Source organism: Leptidea sinapis, chromosome Z, assembly GCF_905404315.1.
Source record: "Leptidea sinapis chromosome Z, ilLepSina1.1, whole genome shotgun sequence".
Classification (NCBI taxonomy): domain Eukaryota; kingdom Metazoa; phylum Arthropoda; class Insecta; order Lepidoptera; family Pieridae; genus Leptidea; species Leptidea sinapis.
Genome location: NC_066312.1, coordinates 16,087,527 through 16,109,693, shown reverse-complemented (window position 1 = coordinate 16,109,693; position 22,167 = coordinate 16,087,527). Strand labels below are relative to the sequence as shown.

The following is a 22,167-nucleotide window of genomic DNA, read 5'->3' as shown; positions in this document are numbered from 1 at the left end:
AGTAAAGCAACAAAATTTTAATTGAAAAAATAATTATAAATAATTTCTAATATTGACAGAAAACTTTAGATTAAGAGATTAGAAAAATATAAGAGAGAATTATAAATTAGTTTGCCAAAGAAGTTTCAGTTTTGACATGCGTACTTTGTACGCACGCAATTGTGTTCCATTTCTGAAATAATTAAATTTTACTGAGTGTATTCAGGCTGGGCATTATAATCGGACATTGCTTCAGTGAACTTGAACTTTGGTGAAGTGTGGCAGTAAGCGATCCAAGTTTATAATGAAACTAAAGTAGTAAATTCTTGATATAAATAAAGGTTAACCACTTAGAACTTTTAAATTTTAAAATTTACATTAAAAAAATACTTTTAAATAGATTTCTAACAAAAAGTTTGAATAGGAGATAAGTTTTCTTCCGTGTAAAAATAATAAAACAGATTTGGTATTTCCATTAATTTTTAGTAATACATTTCTTTGCAAAGATTGATCCTTATCACAAACTGAGTCCATTGTTATAATAAATACAGGCTGTAATTTTTTTTCAAAATCATTCGGGGTCGATGCCCGTCAAAAGTTCAAGAAATTTAAAAAGAACTAAATATGTTATTGGTTTCTTATAAATCGAGGGCATGATTCGTTTGACGACTATTCTCTAAGTCTCGTGGTGTCCAACATGGCCATCACCGCCCTTCTTAAAAAACCACCCTAAATATAGTACATATTATGGACTTTATATGCAGAGGGCGATAGATTATACTCCCCTTTGTGTTTCGAGCTCAATGCAGGCTAAATAAATGGGTTCGGCAGTTGTTCTTAAAACTTATTTTTCCCTTCTGACAACTAAATTGCTTATTTTTTCTCTTTTCAGTTAAAGTAGTAAATGTCCTAATGATAGTTCTATATGATGGCTACAGAATTTGCGATAAATACTTTTTCTTAGGTATTAGTAAAAACTCATTAAGCCCGTGAAAAGAATATATTAAGTATTATTTATTGAATTGTATTATAATTACATGAATAATATGAAAAGATAAATTTGTATGTTGCATTTGAATTCATACTACATACATGTTACTAGCTTTTACCCGCGACTTCGTGCAAGTGGAATAATTACTTTGGGCAGTATTTTTTATTTTTTGATATACTCGCTTTGCAAAAAATATACAAAGTGGTTAATACATTTTTAAAAGCTACCAACTAAAGATCTTTCATCCCCTCTTTTCACCCCACAGAGGTCTAAATTTGAAACTGCTAGAACAAATATTTCTTTACTTCTTATCAAGTGCCTAAATACAAATTTTCATGTTGTTATCTTCAATAATGACAAACTTTCTTACAAATTTCCACCCCCAATTTCAGCCCCGCCAAGCCTTTTATTCGCAATAAAAGGTAGCTTATGTCGTTTCCCAAGTTCTTGTTTATCTCTGAACAAATTTCATCGGAATCGGTTCAGTGATTTGGACGTGAAACCGTAACAAAGAAACTTATATTCATATTCATAATATAAGTAGGGATTAGCGTAAACAAAATCAGTACACCCGTTTATCGAAACACATTTACTTATTGATGTGTTGGAATTTATATTTTTATATGTAGATTCGATATGGATTGTAGATCCTGCATTAAATATTTTGTATAGTTATGTATTTGCATTTTTTTTTGTTTTTGCAATTAATAGTAATTGCACTGCAGACCTTAGAATTCTAGCAAAATATAATATATATAATTCACACCTCTATGGTTCATATTTCCACCATTTCACAGATAAAATGGTCGGATTGTATATTTCCTTTGAAGACAGCAGTCTTCTTTAGACGTGCTTGAAATTTGTGAATAGTAGTCAGTGAGTATTGATTAACTTCACATAATGTTACACCATCCAAAAATATTTAAAAAGATGTGTGAAATGCATAATACATGACGTGTTAATAAAAATTGCGTAATTTAGTAAAAACCATATTTTTACTCTATTCTAAGAAGAAACACTGTTAAACTAAATAAACACATAAATATTAGCACTGAACAGCATTGAACGTGCCCTTTATTGCATGACAGGTTTGAAAAATTGTAGCCTGTATGTTAGGGCTTGTCCGACTATGTTTACTGTGCTTAGCGTCACTAAGCTCTGTTATGCAGCCGTACCCAGACGAGGCTATTTATCAACAACTAGTCGTTGACCCTAACGTTATTTATGCTGATATCTTCCACAATTATAGGTATTTCGAATAGACATAGAACCTTCATGGTTTTAGAATTTTGAGTTAAACATTTTTCACATGATACCTATGTAGTTCTTGTAAAAAACGTGCAATATTAGATTATCGACTTTCAGTTGCGTTTTTTATTCAGCTTAGACTAGTACAATGGATACTTAAAAAATTCGAGTGATTTTTGAATACCTACTCGCAATATCAATGTTGCATTTGGAGAGGGGACTGCTAATGAACGCACTGTACTATTTTGGTTTAAATGCTTTCGTGATAGAAACTTCGATTTGTAGAACACGTGAAAGACCGCCCACAAAGGAAAATAATATTCATAATTTAATATTCTACTTTTGAAATAACTTTTTTGTCAGTTAGTCGCTGCTTTAAATGACGCATTCAACCAGGGCTTTTTTATGATCTGCCACCGATTGCTACTACAGAGATTGAAATAAAAATATCTATGACTTGTAGTATCATATACGTAGTATGCAAAATATCCCAATAGCATCCTCTAATAGGATGTCCCAAAGATAGTGTCGTGGAAGACGTGCTATCTTTCAACAGAATTGGTATATTGTAATACTAAGAACAAATATAAACCTGTTTTGCCTACAAATCGGTTGAGTTAGTATGCTTGTTAGGCTTACAGATACAACAGGAAAAAAAACATTTTTCGTTTTCAATTCAATTTTTTGTATGAAATGGTACATTAGCATATATTAACTTTCTTAACACCACAAGTTGTAAAAAAAAGCGTCCGCCATCAGGCTATTTATTATATGAATCAATTTTATAGTAAAGCAATTTTATTCCAAAAACAAACCCGTCATATGCTGTTATTACTAAGTGCTAATGAAATTGCAAAAAAAATGTGTAAACGAATCACCACCTAACTGAAATAGCACAAAAAGCACAAATGAAAAAGCAAGGTTATATAGTAAGTTTAACCATAATTGCCACGAAGGGGCAATGATAATGACAGCAATATGAAATATTGATACCGCAATCCATACAAAAACATATTTAACATAAATAACATTCATGAAGTATGGCTAAAACAACTCGAAAAAACGCGCTATAGATAAATTTTACAATGATAATAAACAATGTGTTTTCTGTTAGTGATATATCATTATATTTCTTTTGTTGGAACTATTAATGTGTATATTGTTTTATTTATAGTTTCCAGTCAACAATCTGTTTTTATTAAAAACATTTATTTTGCGCTACCGCTATAGTTTTAATTTTTTAAGATACTTTATGATACCGATTCACAATCTGGAGCTAAAACGTTCAAACTGTCATTCACGGTTTTAAGTAATCTATTAATAAATAAGTATTCATAAGTTATGTTATATATTAGTTTATTAATAAGATTAATATTTATATATAAAATTCTCGTGTCACAATGTTAGTTACCTAACTCCTCCGAAACGGCTTTACTGATTTTTACCAAATTTTATATGCATAGTCAGTAGGTCTGAGAATCTATTAATCTATTTAATAACTATCTATTTTTCATCCCCCTAAATGTTAAGGTTAGTCCACCCCAATTTTTCTTTTTAAGTTTATGACTATTTTTTATTTTTATTTTACTTTGATTCAGCATTGAAAAATACATACAAATTTAAATTTTCGCCCTTCTACGATCTACAACTATTTTTGTATCACGATTTTTATATTATTCTGTTCCGTCCACCAAACCGATATAGGGTTGCAAGATGGCAATCGAATACAATAATTGTAGTACGATATATTTGGTTCGTCTGAGAATCGGTTATGCTATCAGGATATTCCAGTAACCTACCGTAACGTCGTTGTGGTCAAGTAACTGTTGTAGTCGAATATGATGATCAATGGAACTCCTTAACGACATCAATCAAATTCCTATACGCTTACGTTCATTGCTGCATTGAAATATTTAGTAGATCTACGCATATTTAGACAAATTCATTAGTTAATATAGATTCACTAAAAATCTAAAAAAAAAATACTAACAAACAACCGAAAAAACACTATTCCAAAACAATAGATATAATATGCACTAAAAAGAATGAAAATAATTTTGTATTTTCATACAATTTAATTAATTAATATAATTCTAGTTACGATAAAAAATTTAGACTATTTTAAATTATTTAAATGTAATAACTGAAGGAAATCTGAATATATAGTAAATAAGAATGAAGGGTGCATTAATCATATCAAAATATCAGCTTTTGCGTGCATATAAAATATTATCTTTGGCACTCTCCGAAACGCCTGGACTATTTTGATTGAGGTTTTCACAAGAAGTAACTTATCTCTTTTTAAGCCTAGAACTTTAATTAGAAATGTTCACACAATTCAAAAGTCAGATTGTCAAATATAGAAGTGTACAAGGGCTAAGTCTCGAACGACCGCTTGTATTGTAAATGTTTGGGTCGATTCAAGAGCGAAAATAACCGAAGTAAATCATTTTGGTTTCGCAGCTATCGAGGGCTCCTAACAATACAATTAATTACTTGAATTACAACCGTATTCCTGTGCAAATAAATCTTATCTTATATCTATCTCTATAAGATAAGATTTATTTGCGATTTCATGAGTGAAAATTTTTTACAAGCTACATTGTATAAATTGATTTGGATAACTACAATAAGTACAAATTAAATTATCAGTTCAAAGTGCATCAGAGCCATTTTTGATAGTTTTAACCGTTAAATATTATAATACGACCAGGGCCATTTGATTAACCCAACAAACACCAAATGTAACGGAAAGCTTTGCATCACAAACCTCGTTCAAATCGTGTCTAAGGTTAGGTACTGTACATAAACAAAGAGTTAAAAACCCACACAAATTAGCTTTTTTTAACATTTCAGTGAATATCACAAACTGCTTTTAAATTAAATAAAACAATGTGTTCCTTTAGGATTCATTCCCAAAACTAAACGTAAGTAAAATTTGCATGAAAGTACAAAATTAAAAATAATGTTTGGATACAAATTCCAGCTGAATTTGTTTGAATTATCACTATAAATATGTGGCTATACATTATATTATACGGTATACTTATGTAACCTTTTTCAATTAAATTTTTTGTACCTCTTGTTACTTATTTCTAGAGAGTATTTTTATATACTATGGTCAAATAAACGAGCAAATGAGTCTATTTTGTAATACCTGAGTTTTCAAGAGCGTTGCAGACCTTAAAAAAGCGGCCAAGTGCGTCGGACTGGCCCATGAAGGGTTCCGTAGCAGCAAGTAACATAATATAAAAGTTATATAGATAGGAAAATGATGTTGAATTATTTAAATGGAATAGGCAAAAATTCTTTGCTCAAAAGTATGCAGAGCAAATGAGCTCTCATCATTTATACATAATAAAAAAACTACTAACTAGATCTCGTTCAAACTAATTTTCGGTGGAAGTTTGCATTGTAATGTATATCATATATTTTTTTTAGTTTTTATCATTCTCTTATTTTATTTAAGAAGTTACAGGGGGAGGGGACACACATTTTACCACTTGGAAGTGTCTCTCGCATAAACTATCATTTTTGACGATCTATCCATAGAAACCCCACACGTATGGGTTTGATGAAAAAAAAATTTGAGTTTCAGTTCTAAGTATGAGGAAACCCAAAAATGTATTGTTTTTTTTATTTTTGTGTGAAAATGTTAATGCGGTTCACAGAATACATCTACTTACCAAGTTTCAATAGTATAGTTCTTATAGTTTTGGAAAAAAGTGGCTGTGATATACACGGACAGACATACAGACATGTTTTTGCAACACAACCTATTGCACCACCGACAGCAGAATGAAAATGGGAACAGCAGATGAAAAAAACAGCAGTAAATCAAACTATAGATTATTATCTAAGTAATCCGCTTCACTGTGAGCTAATACATAGAATATAAGTAATACGTCCAATTTTTTGTAACTCTCGCTTGACGTTAAACGTCAGACATCGACGCACGACTAACTACCCGCCTTTTGCCATTACTTCCATGCTCTTAAAACTCAAGAAGATCTTTATGAGCTCTTAGCATGCTTATAGGATTACCAGTAGGTAATTGTTAAATGGTTGAAACTATAATTTTCGTTCTCCTTTACGTGTCCTTTTATCTAGTATGGCTGCTTTCTCTAAATAATTAAATGCGAAAGAATTCTCACGCAGAATATAGTCATCAAATATAGATTAAAGGTACACCTACCTTAGGTAGTCACATTATCTTACTACACGCCAATTTTAATAATCTTGAAATTTGATAAAGATAAGTAGAAGTAACAGTACACAACAGAACTAATATAATTTGATATAACATGAATTTGTTTGTTTGCCTATTATGGTTCCACGCCTTAACTAAATCCAGTCATATGTTATACACAAATGTTATGCACACCTTGGGTAGGAAATGATAAGGAGTTAATTCATATAATATTTTGTACTAGCTGATCTGACAGACGTTGTTCTGTAGATAATAAAAAAAATACTGTTTTATAGGAATATGTCAATAATATTTCAAAAAAACAAGAATTATTTCGAAAAAAATTGTCCCTGTTCTTATAATGAAATTGTTTCACAGTGGAACTGTCAAACCGTGCGTCACTAAACTCTCTCATAGAAAATATGTCCATACAAAACAAATATTGAAAATAAAAATAATTATGGGTCCCAAATCGAAATGAAAACTATCCTCTCTCTCAAGTTGGACTAAACTGCACTCCATGAAGTAATCTCCATTAAAATCCATTCATTAGTTTAGGAGTCCATCGCGGACAAACATCGTCACACGTAATTTATATATAGTAAAATAAGCGGATATTGCGATATTGTAGTATAAATCGGTGATAAGCTAGTCTGTACTCTGTCCAGAATACGACGGGTCACAACAGTGAGAAACCTCAGGGATTGATTCTCCGACTCACATTAAATTGATTTCCTCTTAGTTTTTAAACTTTCAGAGCCATAGTCAATTTTTTATGGTGAATAATCTACGAAATGGCTTATGCTACAATTGTTTTCATTATATACTGGAGAGACAACAACCATATTCCAACGAAGAAAGCATTAAGCAATATTCAAAAAATATATCTCAGTACAAAGGCTTTTGTAAAGATTTCTACAGATAATTGCATTTGACATTTGTTAAATATCATATTCTCATTGAATTTTCTTTCACATAAATACAATCGAGGTATATTTTAATACTAGCTGCCCGGTCAGACTTCGTTCTGTCGAAAGTTAATAGTATTAAATAATAAATATAATGCAAATTTATATTATTTGAATTACATGCTGTAAAGGGCTGTAAAAATCTATATTAAATGCACAATTAATTGGATAAGTATTAATGCTGTATTACTTAAAGTCGCTTCGAAAATAAGCCATTATTTGTCGTAAAAAGTAAAGGATAAAAAATAGTTAATGTGGATTATCCCTAAGAGATAAACATATAACATCGCAGACTTTTTTGTAGACCTTTATAAAGTATACAATACATCACCACATTATTTTAAACTATCTCGTAGGGTTCAGCCAAAAAAAAATTGATTATTCACGACATTAGTAGAAACCTCTAAAATTATTAGTGTTTCTCTACTTAATTGTGCATATATTATAGGTATTAATAAACCTTCCTCTTGAATAACTCTATCTACTTAAATAAACCACATCTAAATCCATTGCGTAGTCTTAAAGATCTAAGCATATATAGGGACAGACAGCGGGAAGAGTTGTTTTACACTATGTAATGAAGTTTCCTTATATAAAAATTTAATTTATATACAAAGCACTGAGTGCGGCTTTTTTGTTTGTTAAGCGTAAGCGCCAACAGGTCCGTCTTTCCTACTTCCTATTCTGCGCCTTGCGATTGAGCTTTAATCATGCGTTGAAAATTTATTAATTAACTTTTGGTTAAGTTTACAAAGTATTCAATTCATACAAATGATTTGAGTTTTCTTTAGTGTTAATTCCGCCAATATTTGTCCTTAAACAATTTGACACGTGTTTCGCCTCTACACGAGGCATCCTCAGGACGTGTTGTCTCGCCAAAATCTGGCACGAGACTGAATCATTTTTTTTTTTGAGAGGAGGAAATACTTTTACGTATTTACGCCCCGTTCCGGGGCGTTGTCGGACTCGAGTGTCCGCGTAAGCGGACACCCCATACCGACTAAAACCTCCTCTGTGCTGTTAGCAGCTCTGGATTTCACAGCGAAGTAGGACGTGGGCCGTGGAGGCCGCAAAGACTACGCAACAACAGTCGCGGGGCGTCTCTTAAGGAGACTCGAACCTCAGACCGGCTGTGTGCTTGTGGGAAGGAGAGAGACTGAATCAAATAAAAAAAAAATCAAATTCAAATTCAAAATTTCTATATTTGGTATTAAGTTATATATACAAAATTACTTAAATCTACTTATTAAAGCAATTTACAATTAAGCCTTATATATGTAGGTATCAGAAAACTTATTTCTACAACCCTATCTACGTATTGAGGGATAAAACTTTATTATGCTTAAAAAACTAATACATGAGGTTTGTGTGGGGGGGGGGGGAATCCAGTACTGAATCAAATGAGCCGGAAGCCGCTCTTTATACCCTCGCCCCATGAAATGACGCACTATGATTGGTCGGCTGTTGTGACGTATTACCCCCGGAAGAGATACGTAACAAAGGTGATGGGACTAAATTTGTTTGATCATTCAACAATGTTAACATGTTATTTTTGTGTTTTATTATTTCTAATTGCTCTAACACATTTAAGCGAAATCATTTTTCACATGTATTATGAATATAATATATATATGATTTTTATTTTATTTTTTATTTATTTATTTAGATTCACCAGTGGTAAAAACAATAATACATTTATAATTATTATGCTAATTTACAAGGGTCCTATTACTAAATGCATTACCTTTTAAGGTGAATACCGTATGCTAAATTATGTGTGAAATAGTTACATAAAATAAATATAAGTTATAAAACAACCATTCTATAATGTAATGAAATTAAGAAATTAACAAAATCTACTAAACAAGTCAAGATAAACGTATCAAACAAATCAAGAATACTTATAAATTATTTATTTACAATACATTTTTTTACATTTTTGCGAAACCTTGGCAACGAATCACTGAATGGGTCTAAGCATTTATAATCGTTTGTAATTTTACATAATCGCGACACAGGTGAATTGATCCCCAAAATAGTTCTGCGAAAAGGTTTTTCGAATAAGTTCACAGGTTTACGTGGGCATCTAGGCACTCTAAAATTAAACATAGACACAAGAAAGGAGTTGTCATAAATGCTGTATTAAATAATATGAATTAACACTAAAGAAAACTCAAATCATTTGTATAATTATGGATTTCCGCAAAGTAACGCCTACTTCAATAAATATTCAATTCATATTTGTTTTTAATGTAATTTTTTGTCTTCAGGTTATAAGGCTAAATGTAACGCCTTTAGATGTAGTAGAAGATGTATAAAGACTTATCGACCTCTGAAAAATTGTCGTTTTTCAGAAAAACTCGAGTTGCTAATCTGTTATCCAGAGCTGAGCAAAGTTGGTTCCATTAAGTAATGAATTTTTATCAAAGGCACGTTATACGTTTATTTTACCGTAAGCTTTGTATGTACACATTTTACAAGTATTTTTATATTTATGAGAGTGGGAACGAATTAAAGGGTCACTCGGTAGGTTATGATTGCTGTCGCCTTAGATGCAAATATAATAAAAAAAGTTTACAATAACAATGGATTTACAAGATAACTATAGGCATTAACGAAAAACATTATGCAATAAATATAGCAATTGTATCAAAAAACTTCTTTGAGGACTTTAACTCATTCTGGGGACAAGAAGCAAAACATGACAAATAAAGCCACAGATATAAGACAGAAGTGAAGGTTTAGCAAAATTAGTGAAGTTAAAGAAATTATGTTATAAACAATAATATATCTCTCATTGTTGAAGCAGCGTTCGCAAGAAACGTTTTCGCTCTACAGTTTTAACTCTGAATTACCTTGCAAATTCGACTACAACAAGAAAGTCTTTTTAACCGACTTCAAAAAGGAGAAGGTTCTCAGTTCTAGCGGTATTTTTTATGTATGTACACCGATTACCATCCGAGTGCCAAGCCAAATGTAATATCAGGTACCTACACTCGCCACGCGTGACTTTGAGCGGGATAACTTCGTCTAGAACAAAACAACCCACGCGGGCAGGCACCGACTTAAGCCCTATCAATAGGTAGTAAGTATTTTATTAATATTAAAGGTTTACATAAGAGTTGTATTAAATGAAATCTTTATTAAGTTATTTTATACATTTCAGTCTTTGAAGTCGGAAATAAACGTAGTTTATTTTTAAATTTTTCGAGTGTATTTATAGCCTATGACACTCACAAACAATTCGGCTTTCTATTGGAAACAAAACTTCAAAATTAGGTCAGTACATCCAGGCATGGATAATCTGTACACCCTTTTAAACTTTACTTCTTTATTATTTAAGTATAGATAATTGATGTGACGTTTTTTAGAATTAGTCCTCCATAATATGTTAAAAGAATACTTTATGGAAAATGTGGGTACAAAGGATTGTTCATATGTATGTAAGTAGTTATTGTCTTTTGTCTTGTAAGCAATTCTTCGGGTTTCGTGGATTACAAAGCGCTTATCATTTAGGAAGTATTCGAATTTTCAAGTCATGTTTTTGAAGACTGTCAAGATTCATAGATATTACTTATTCACAAGAACAAGTTTATTGAGTTAATTAAAGTTTTTCAGTGCTTGGGAAATATTGCTCTTTCAACTGCGTAATAACCTAAAATAACTTGATAAAAGTTTAGGAAACTTTTAGTACCACGGAACAATATGGTACAATGGAAGCGAAAAAATTATGTTGGTGAATTTGGAAGTGGTTTGAAATAAGAATTATTATAACTTCCAGTGAGCTGCTTAATCAGTCCGAGGCTGCAAACCAGCATTCAGTTTCATGATTTTACTTCAATATAATTGTAAGAAACTCTATTTATATTTAATAGCTATTTTATTTATCTTCCAAGCATTAGTTTTTAAGCAATAATCAATATGATGAAACCAATTTGGAATATAGCTGTCCACGCACTGCCAGGAGAATGAAAAATTGGATTGATTATATCAGGAAAATTGTGGAACTCGCGTACGATGAAGCCCAATTATCCAGAGTATTCCACGCCAGCGCACTGATTTTCGTCAATGTTCACAAAAACACTTTACACAGCAGGCCTGCAAAATTTCACAGTATCTAACATAATTTATCATGTTTTAAGTTAATTGCACTATATTTTAACCTTTACACAAAGATCAAGATTAAGGTTTTGACGGATACCAAAACACAGGTTTATCTTAATTAGCGGCGAATGGCGTACTGATTGTCCAAAGGAGGGATAATGACACTAGGAAATGAAAAAGCGATACACAGACAGCTGAATTCATTATCTGTGCTCTCGCGCCAAGCCACAAATTGGCGGAAATTTTGAATGAAACTCAATTTGAATTCTAAAATTGCTATCTCTGGAACAAGTTATGATGGATTCGTTCAAATAATGCTATAATGCAAATGCTAAAATAAGATTTTAATATAATAACAAATACGACTTAAGTCACATACGTGTTAATATGTGAAAACACTCTAGCAACAGATTCAATAATCTATATAGACCAGTGCCGAAGCCTTTGAAAATGATAAAAAGTGAAACAAAATAATAGTAGGATGAAACCCATTGGTAAAAGACGAGAATATAACAAAAACTAAGGGAAAAATAAATTACGGGCGATCTGAGGTAGGGAAGTGGGAAACGGGGGGTGCTTTAGGGTAAAAAACGGTTTATCTCGATTTCCGGCAAAACTACAAGTCCTATGGCAAAAAGTTAAATGGTAGATAATAAACACATCTACAACTTTTGTAATTGCACTTTTTTCACATAACCTCAAAATTTAGGTGAAAAATTCAAAAAACCAAGTTTTTGGTTTTTTAATTCTTTTTCAAAAAAAAAAAATTCTACGATATTTGGTGAAAACTTAACTTATTATGTCCCAAATACACTGTAATTTATTTGATTTAAAATATTTATTTTTTCGCCTTATTTTAACTTAATATCAAAAAAGCACCCTAATTTTCAATCGAAAATTCTGACATCAAAATATCAGCTTTTTTCAAAAAGTTTGGGGGCTTTTTGTTCGTTTAAATATCTACTTTCTGATGGTGTAAAAAATATAAATTACAATTGTAAATGTTCGGAAACTTGAAGTCCAACAAAAGGCATTTCATAAAGAATATATACCTGTTGTTTCGTAGCAGCAAAAATATAAAAAAAACAAATCTAGCAAAGCACTAAAATACAAATCGCGAGTGTAAAACGTAAATTGTCACACAAACTAAAATAATAAACCTGGCCTGTTTTCATCGGATGTCTAGCAGTAAGAGGCTTATTCTAGATTCTAGACGTCTAAATTATCTAAGAGTAAACCATAAGATTATCCGATATCATAATATTATGTAATAAGGGTATAATTTGCGGAATTGTATAAGTAAGTAAGAAATACTTTAGTGATATCTACGTCTTACACTCGCAATACATTAGTCACATTGCTTAGGCGTTGATGAAAATAAAGGCTAACTTTTGGCCACTATTATTTCGACGCATAATTTTTTTAGGTATGAGTTATATAAATATCATTTTTCACCGTTGATGAGAAAAATAATAAAATTACCGTAAGAGCCTCCAGTTACGCCCCATAAAAGTATAGATAGGTTTATCTGAAGTCTTAACTGCACCACAACCCTACACTAAACAAAATATTTACGAAGTCCATTTATAAAAGGCAAGTCATGAATAAATAATAAAAGAAAAAGTTCCTTCAACCAGCAAAGGAATGAGGTTAACATGTAAATAAAATTTTGAGAACTGCGATATAAAATGTTTTGATAATCCTGCAGCCTAGACATTGTAATACAGGGACTTGAAAATAACTTTAACCTTTATTTATAGTTGGAACGACAGAACGGCGTATGGGTTTACTGATTCTAATTAGAAGGCGTTATTAATGACATGATCTCTATAGTCGAAAATATTTATGATTTAGTACATTAACTTATGGTAATGAAATTCGTGTTCACTGCAGTCGGTACTGTCTTATATCACCAAGGGAATTTGGAGCGATGCGACAATGTTTTACGAGGTATTCCAATCTCGAAACGAGTCCTGTCAGAGCAGTTTTTACAGCGTCCCCAGATGAGTGTCTGCCGTTGACGAATGGATGAAATAGATTTATTAATACCGAGAACGTGAAACAATGGATCGGAAACAGGAAATAATTATGATTGCATTTTTTACAGTTGTCTAATTGGACAAATCATAACTTTTGTTGGATTTTGATAGGATTAGTAGGTAAGTAACGTAGAAAATTAAAAATAAATAAATAACTAACTTGTGTAATTGATCCGTTTAAAGCCTATGTTACCGAAATTCGATAGTAGTTAGAATTCAGAAAACTCACTACCAGGAGAGATAGAGGGAAAGTAATATATATATACACTACTAATATATACTCGTACAGCGTTATTGGTAAGAGGTGATATGAATATTATAGTAGTAACTAGCTGACCCAGCAAACGTTGTATTGTCATATAAAGTAATAAAAAAAAATCAATAATTAAAATTTTTGGGGTATACAATATAGATGACGGCCGATTCTCAGACCAAATATATTTATATTTGGTAACCAAATAAATTATTATATTCGATATATCGTACATAAAATTTATCGTAATACAAAAATTATTATATTCGATTGCCCTCTTGCAATCCTATTGCGGATCTGTGGATGGAACAGAATAATATAAAAATCATGATACAAAAATAGTCGTTGATCGTGAAGTTGTAAGTATATATTTTTAATACAGAATCATATAACAATAAAAATTAAAAAAAAGTATTTAGGGGTGGTTGGGGTCACCCTTATCATTTAGGAGTATGAAAAATAGATGTTGGCCGATTCTCAGACCTAATGAACATATATATAAAATTTCATAAAAATCGGTCAAGCTGTTTCGGAGGAGTTTGGTAACAAACACCGGGACACGAGAATTTTATATATTAGATAGTAATGTGTTGTGATTATAGCGATGGAAATCGCGTGTATTGTCGCATATCGTGACAACATGAGAGACTAAAGAAGGTTGTACTTTAAAATAGTTTAGACTTTAGAGGGCTTGGTTGTAGTTGACTACACAGGATATAATTGCAATTTAAGTGATATATTATTATACATGTATTATAATGCCTACTAGTCAGCTAACGGCCGTTTTCAATAACCTATCTATCCATAGTTTAACTAACTAGAGGTAGACAACTCTATCCTTTTGCGCTTACTTACATTTCAATAACCTATCGACATAAAGCATTGTACTATCGGCCGTTTCAATAACCTATCTACCCTTAGTTTAACTTACGAATACACTGCTGTCACCGTTTAAGGACAAGATCTTATCTATCCATAGTAATGTCCAATATAGTTATAGTCCAATCCAAAAGGACAGATTTGTCTACGTCTAGTAAGTTAAACTAAGGATAGATAGGTTATTGAAAACGGCCGAATTACTATATTAAACATAACTATGGACAGAGAAGATCTTGTCATTAAACGGTGACAGCAATGTATCCGTAACTAGAGATAAGTTATTGAAAACGGCCGTAATAGTTATTATTTGTGTTGCATTTGTGGGGCGATGTGTACCTATGCTTTTAGAAGATACCAGAATACGTTCAAAATAATTAATTTATTACGAAATTCAAAAGAAATGTATGGGAAAGCTTACTATAATATAAATGACTTTCTTTATGATATCACAGATTACACACAGTACTTAGTTTATTAAATAATAAATTTATTATTTAAATTATACGATTTTACATTGTAAGTATATTATTATGAAATTAAATAAGCCCGCTGAGTTTCTGCGCCCGTTCTTCTCAGGTCGTGGGCATACTTTTTCGAATAGGTGGTAAATAATTCTAATATAATGTCTGATATGAACTAACTTCCATCTTTTTTTTAATGGAATGGGAGGACAAACGAGCGTACGGGTCACCTGTTGTTAAGTGATCACCACCGCCCACAATCTCTTGCAACACCAGAGGAATCACAGGAGCGTTGCCGGCCTTTAAGGAAGCTGTGCTGCGCTTTTTTGACTCAAAGTTGTGAAACATGTACACTGACCAAATCTTTAAGAGAAATGACACTCACCGACATACTTGAAACAATTGACCAATAGATATGGAGGTGGACAGGGCAGTTGATGCGAGACACAAAAGGAAAATTTAGCCAGGTAGTGATGGAATGGTATCCTAGGGATGGCAATCTAAATCGAAGAAGGCAGTTTACCAGATGGGAGCGGTATTGATTAAAGAATGTTATTATTAAATGAAGTTAACAGTGGGTCCGAGCTGGGGGCGAGTCACGCCAGACAGGAAACAATAGGAATCTTTAGTGAAGGCCTATGCCAACAAGCATAGCCGAAATAAGAGATATCTTGTAAATTTAGTTTTTGAATTATTGTATGAACGTAGTTGTACATAACTAGTTTTGGAATATGAGGGCTTATTATTATTATATCACTCCTACACTATTGACGAAAAGCAAATAAATATGAAATTAAATATTTTCCAAAACTAGCAGTGTAATCTGTTAGCAGTTTAAAAAACTAATTTGTTTTATTGTTAATTTACGAATTAAGTTTTGATCTACGTAGAAGCAACACCACACACCACACATCGAGACGTTAGGAATTGTGGTCGGCACGTTTGTTTAGGGTTCTGTCCCTTTAAAACGAAAATATTAATCCTTAAGAAATCCATTCGTTATTTGTCGGTCCGTTTGTCAAGATACCTCTTCTCAAGGACGTGACGTAATTCAAAATTAATATTAAATAACAACGTCTACGGTTCCTTGAAGCTATAAAGATATCAAGCCCTTAAATCAACGCAACCAAGATGATACATGAAATAAAACCCTATCCGCTCCTCCCACAAATCTCTCTATTATCCAATAATCAAAAAATATGGTGAGTTACAAGTTTTTACGGGCGAGAAGTGAAACTATATAGCCTACTATAGGGTTGTCAAAGTGTACTGTTTGTAGTTCTTTTTGCAATATATCGTGCAATTTACTCTTTGTTTTTGTTGTTTCATCAGAACTATAATATCTAATTCTAACAAAAGTCAAACTGGCCCTTATTTGCTTTTTGTGATTCTACAGATAGCTCTACACATATAATTAAGCACAATTAATAAAAAATTAATTTGTAAAATTAGAATCATCTATATACGTGGGGCGTTCAATAAAAAGTGGGAATGTGAACGATGCGTTGTAACTTCATTTTGCTTTTCGATATAGTGCCCTGTTCGCGTATTACCAGTGGAATTCTATACATAGCCATTGCGTTATACATTTGTAATAACTTTATTCTAAACTTTAAATCCCTTTCTTGTGAAATCTTTATCCTGCACCTAAAAATGTCTTTACTACGACATCAACTTTATCTTTATATATGTCGTAGGTATATTGTTAAAGCCGTGATATTACAAGTGATATTATAACAGTGAACGTATTTAAAACATGAAACAATTTCTGACGCTTTAAAATAGCTCAACTAAAACTAAACTGTTAGTGAGCAGGATTTATAAACTGTACGGATATACTTTACTCTATGCGGATCAGTTCGGTTAGGCGAGTGAGTACGAGCGGATCCTGTATATCTACTCTTATTGCACGAAGAACGAAGTTTCGATTGAAGTTTCGTGTGTTTCCTACTACGGTTCCATTAGTTTCGAAGTTTCGTACCGAACGTCATTGTTTGACATTTCGAATTTCTAAACCTACTACTCAAATTAATTTACGTTGCGATGGAAAATTTGAATATGGCAGCTGTTGGTTCAGAATTTTAACCTCAACTTGACGAAAATAAAGTTATATTTTGGTTTTCGTTTGCTTTTGGGTTTTGTTGCAAATTTGCTTGAAATGGCTTCAAGAATGCTTGTAATCGAGGCTGCTTTACCTGAAGAACATTTAGAACGTAGCGGGAACCGGCGCCGCTTGCGCAAACAATTTAAAATTGGTGAAATTCCTTACTTAGAGTGTGTATGCAACTGAAATAAATAATAGCCTGCTGTGTTTTACATAAGTTATGTATTAGGGGTGATCTTGATATTCCCGACTTGACAGGCGATGAACTCTAATGTGAAGCAGGCAGGTACCCTCTTAATCAGCTGCTTCTTCACCTCAGGCTCTACAGGCAGGTCGAAGGGCATGAGTTGCATTAGTAAAACTGTTAGAAAGGATAAAGGTAGATCTTTCTTATTCCATTCTAACAGTGGTGGTATTCCTATTTTTAGTAACATTTGTAATAAGTTTCATTTTTGTTATTGGTAAAAGAACAAAATAGATTTTTTATTTTGTTTTATTATAACAGGAAAACTTACTAACAGCTAACTAAGAGTAGGTACTCAGACATATAAATTAAAAGGTATAGCTTCATCATCATATGTGCAGCCGTTTGAAATATTTTATCTTTAAAAGGATGGTTATATGTAAAGGCAATATTTTAACGAAAAATTTTTTATGAAAAAACAAATAAGTATATAACTGATACTTATTTGAAACTTTCTGAATCTAGAAAATCTAGAATTAGTAGGTATTGCGATTGCGAGGTGTATTAAAAAGCTCTTTAGAATATAATTTATTAGCAAATTATATTAGCATAATTGAGAACTCTTTTCAGAAAATTTTTCAAAGAATTGAAAGAAAAAACCTTAAGTACTTAATTAGACATATTTACATTGCATGTATAATACAGATATTTTTGGTCGTTATTAGTTACTACCCATCGTTGGCATGAAATAGTTGAATCACTACCGAAGCTTCGTTTAAATTTCGTTCGTTTACGAAGTTTCGTTTCGGACAAAGAGAGTAGACCCCCAGTCGGGCGGGATTTTAATAACAGATAAAACAAGGATTTAAAATACATTCAGTCGTCCCAAGTGGAATTGGATCACTTTCACGTGTAAGTAGACCAATTAGGTACTTAAAAATATAATAAAATATTTTTGATTACTAATAATATAAATATAAATAAGACATTACAATGTCAGTAAAACTAGGCTGTTAAATTGTAAGAAATGAAGTCGACTGACATCTTGAGAAATTGTATTAGTACCACGACTTTGACAATATACTTACGACATATATAAAAATTTAATGTTATGTTGTTTGTCCCCGTTGAACACCTTAACTACTGAACCGATTTTAATCAATGTTTGTAATCTCATCCAACTTGAGAGACAGGATAGTTTTTGTATCGATTCATCAGCCTTAGTATTTTTTTATTTTTGTATGGAAATTTCTATGAGATGAACTTTTGACGCACGGTTTGACAGTTCTGCTATGACATTATTTTATTTCAAGAAAAAGGATCATCGAAATAATTATTGTAATGCTTAAATTAGGGATGATTCTAATCGAATCCTTAATCTAAGTTGTAATGATTGAACATCTACTAATTTTCCTAAATTATTAAATGAAATTTTGTATATATTATGCAATTGTTTAGGTGTATTGAATCGCGGCGGTCACCCGCTACTAAATTTATAGAAATCAGTGGAGGTTTGGATGTGAATATAGAATTTTTTCGTAAAAAATGCTCCCTGTTGTTTGTTATAATGAAATTGTTTCACAGTGGAACTGTCGACCGTGCGTCATTAAACTCTCTCATAGAAAATAATATGTCCATACAATACAAATATTGAAAATAAAAATAATTATGGGTCCCAAATCGAAATAAATACTATCCTATCTCTCAAGTTGGACTAAACTGCACTCCATGAAGTAATCATCATTAAAATCCGTTCATTAGTTTAGGAGTCCATCGCGGACAAACAACGTGACACGTAATTTATATATGTATACTAGCTGACCCGACAAACGTTGTTCTGTAGATAATAATAAAAAAAAAAAGTTTTATAGGAATTTGCCAATAATATTTCAAAACATCAAGAATTATTTCGTAACGTATGCTCCTTGTGTTTATAATGAAATTGTTTCACAGCAGAACTGTCAAACTGTGCGTCACTAAATTCTCTCATAGAAAATATATCCATACAAAACAAATATTGAAAATAAAATAATTTTGGGTTCAAAATCGAAATAAAAAGTATCCTATCTCTCAAGTTGGACTAATCTGCACTCCATGAAGTAATCCCCATTAAAATCAGTTCATTAGTTTAGGAGTCCATCGAGGACAAACAACGTGTCACGTAATTTATATATATTAAGATTAAGATAAGATTAAGACTATAAATTGTAACACACCAAAGATATGATCACAAAGGATTGAAAATATTAATTTCAATTTAATTTTGATATTTTCGCAAACATCAAACGTTTTGTAGTTGTAATGAGAACACGACGTGGCCGCAAAACTACCTTATAAATTTCAAACGATTTCATGTACTCCTATTAAAAAAAAATCTTATTCCAAATTTTTTCACCAAGCCGTGGGTTTTCCGAATATTCCGTTTCATTTAAACCACTTTTATAGGCAAACAAAAGAATAGAAGAAATATTCGAAGTGATCAATAAGTCTCAGAATTTTAACGAGAATAACGACAAATAGATAATGTGTATAATTTGGTCAGCAAAAATCAACTCCCCAAATAGCTTCAGCAAAGTACATTGAATCAATTATTAAGTTCACAGATAGAGAACCCTGTGACAATCAAAAAGTAGGAAGAATCGTAATATAAAACAAAAAAAACTTCAATCATTTAGATACAAAAGTAACCTATTAATTTCCAAAAATCATTTTCTAACTACGCCTCCAGCTCTTGTAAATAAATAAATCGCATTAAAATTTTCGCAGCTAATTCGCAATGGCGTTCGTTTATAATATTTTACATATTATAAGTAATGTGTTTCATTAATCATTTATATGCTCGTCTAAAATATTTGATGAGTAATATAAAAGCGAGCTTGGCAAAAGTTTTTGCATTACGTTGGAAAGTTTTACTATAACAATCAATGTTGACTGAGATGAAATCATTTTTTGATTTGTTTTTCTTTGAGAGTTTCATTAAAACTTTCTCTGGCGGTATAAGAACGACAAACTTTTAAAAATGCTTTAGAAATTTTATATTCAAAGAGGTATAGTTTTGCAATACAAATATTGTACTTCATTTGCTTTACAAAGCCATTTTTATGATTGAAATCTCAAGAGAACAAACCAACAAACGTTCATCGCAAAAATACTTTTATATGTATAACATACCTTGGGATTGTATTTAAGACCGCCGAATTAGCCTTTCACAGAACACCCCTATCTACAATAACTTGACTCACGTAAGTTAGATAAATAACAGTCATTATAACGGAAAGCTTAAAATAAACAAAATAAATAAATAATGTTAAATCATCGCATGAATTTAAGTATGCGAGTAGTTTCGAAATTATCGTAAAACAGTCGTACTGAGAGAGCGGTACGTGGCACTTCCCCGGTGGCCAAATGCGGACTGAATTCAGCTGACTGAAGGCTGAAGCTTGTATAATGCCCAAGTACTTAGTAGGCAACTTATACCGAGTTAAAACGGACACGCGCACTTTATATCTACAATACCTTACCGAAAGTAAGCTAAGTGTTCTGTGACGTTGTTTTAATCACCCTATAAGTTAAAACGCTGGGACCCATTTAAGGAATATTGACAATGACAATAATTTTTAGGCTCGAGTTTAAAATTGAATTCTTAATCTTCCAAGTGACTCTATGAATATCTACATATAAATTCTATTGAAGTGTCTCCTTGTAATGTGCTGTTGTTTTAATCACCCTAATAGCACGCTGGGGCCCACTAATGGAATATTGAAAGGAAAAATATTTTTTAGGCTCGAGTTTAATATTGAATTCTTAATCTTCTGATATTACTTTCAATATCTACATATAAATTCTATTGGGTATGAATAATTGATTTGAGCTTTAATTACTCTTAATAAAATATAATATTTATAATTATGAATTAGGCTATAAGCAAAATTGTCAAATTGTAAGTAGAGGTATTTGGTGAGATTTGCATAATATGTAGATTAAGATTCTTTTTTGTTGACAGGCTTTTCAGATTTTCAGTTTTCGTGACAGGCTTCGTCATGCTCGCTTAAATATCATTTCTTGTGGCAGCGACATGGGACGGGTCGTCCCCTTCCCTAAAATATGGTCGAGGGAGGCGATGGCTGGCCCATGCGTTATGCTCGTGAACGGACGCTACTTGTGGTGGCTGGATGATCCTGTTACCGGAAGCTTTGCTTCAGATTGTTAAAAGTTATTATATTTTTTTATAATCGCTTATACAATGCTGCTAAACACCTTTATTTAATACCGGTGTGTGAGGATGATGCAGCTACTGTACTCAATAACTTTTGCTTTGTATTAATTTACTTTTACTTATTTTTCTTACTGGCTATTTGACGTATGAGAATTTTTGTTGCATCACTTTACATATATTGTAATTGAAATGATTTGTAAAACGAAAATGTAAATCTTGATTTAAAAGAGTTGCAATGACTTTCTTGCTACTTATCCTCATTAGCTCAACCCTTTACGAAGTAGCGGTTAATTCAATAAGAAATTTTTGTGACATTCATAAGTGAATGAATAAAGTGATTTTGATTTGATTTGACAGGTTGATGAGAGATTATATATAATTTTAATAATAATAAATACATATATGTCTATATATTTAATTGTTCTGTGCAAGTGTATGTGACTGAATAGCCTATACATGATTATAACGATCCAAAAATATATTCTCACTATGAAATGGTTAAGATTCGTAATTAGATCCAATACAAATTTTAAGCTGCATTAGATTTGTTTT

At 31.7% G+C, this 22,167-nt stretch overlaps 1 protein-coding gene across 2 annotated transcripts in view; it reads right to left on the bottom strand.

Moving 5' to 3' along the window:
• The window catches only part of LOC126978796 (uncharacterized), a 106,935-nt gene extending 86,145 nt beyond the window's left edge, over positions 1-20,790 (bottom strand). For both annotated transcript variants that reach the window (XM_050827872.1, XM_050827873.1), the window contains exon 1: positions 20,571-20,790. The gene's annotated coding sequence lies outside the window, so the exon portion shown is untranslated. The remainder of the gene's footprint in view (positions 1-20,570) is intronic.
• Between the last annotated feature and the right edge of the window lie 1,377 nt (positions 20,791-22,167).